Below are 959 nucleotides of genomic sequence, written 5' to 3' on the forward strand. Positions count from 1 at the left end.
CTGAGAAGTTCACTGTGTCAATTCGTCTCATATTCTGCCTTTGAAGAAAGCCTGCTAAAATTAATTCTCAACCCCGCCTCTAAATAAACTCTTCTAAAAGAACCTAGTGACCTGTGTACATGTACTCGGAAATTAGACTGCATGTCAATTTTGGAACAACATATCTCATCTGCTGTTTTCTTCAGAAATGAGCAAGTAATCAGTCCAAGTGTTTTTTTTTGTCTTTAACAGAGCCCTGAATTGTATAGAAAAATCCCTTTTTTTTCAGTATGTGTGTGTGCGTGTGTTCAGCTGAGGTAAGAAAGGGACTTTAAATGTTGGTTAAGGTAAAAAGGGAACTTTTAAAATTTCCACCTGTGTGTTTATGCTTTACTTCATGATTAGTTAAAACTTGTTCTATAAGAAACTGATAATTTTGTTGTTCATTAAGTGTCTTCTATTCTGGGAAAAATAGAGCATATGATTGACTGTATCAGTAAGTGGGAAAAGTTAAAATTTTTGTTGTGACCTGTGGAGAAGTGGGATGAGAATAAATAGTAACCACCTCAGATTTCAATTGCAGCAGCACTTGTGATCTGGCTCTGCAACTTAGTTGGTTAAAGCACCTGTCTTGTAAACAGGAGATCCTGGGTTCGATCCCCAGCGGAGCCTTTATTCATATTTGCAATCTGCTTGAGAAGTTTCCGTGTCAACATTTATGTCTGTGTCTTGTGAACTTCAACTGAGAATTCAAATTGCGTGATGAATTTCATTCACAGGAGAAAATAGCCTTTGTGAAGGATGTGAGTTTGGAATGGCTCTTTCTCCTCGGACAGAAATTCAGTGCTGATATTTCAAAGGCAACTTCTTTGATACAAATTTGTTCAAAGTTGCATTCAACCTGGAAAAAAAGCTCGACCTTAATCTCACTGAAGGAAAGTGTGACCGTGTTGTATGTTTCAAAGTGTGTGTGTCATTAT

At 37.1% G+C, this 959-nt stretch overlaps 1 non-coding gene across 1 annotated transcript; it reads left to right on the plus strand.

Annotated features, from left to right (window-relative positions):
* Positions 1-577: 577 nt before the first annotated feature.
* Positions 578-651, plus strand: trnat-ugu (transfer RNA threonine (anticodon UGU)). Its single transcript has one exon. It is a non-coding gene; the product is annotated as a tRNA-Thr (tRNA).
* The last annotated feature ends 308 nt before the right edge of the window (positions 652-959 follow it).

The sequence above is a fragment of the Heterodontus francisci genome, unplaced genomic scaffold (assembly GCF_036365525.1).
Source record: "Heterodontus francisci isolate sHetFra1 unplaced genomic scaffold, sHetFra1.hap1 HAP1_SCAFFOLD_51_1, whole genome shotgun sequence".
NCBI lineage: Eukaryota > Metazoa > Chordata > Chondrichthyes > Heterodontiformes > Heterodontidae > Heterodontus > Heterodontus francisci.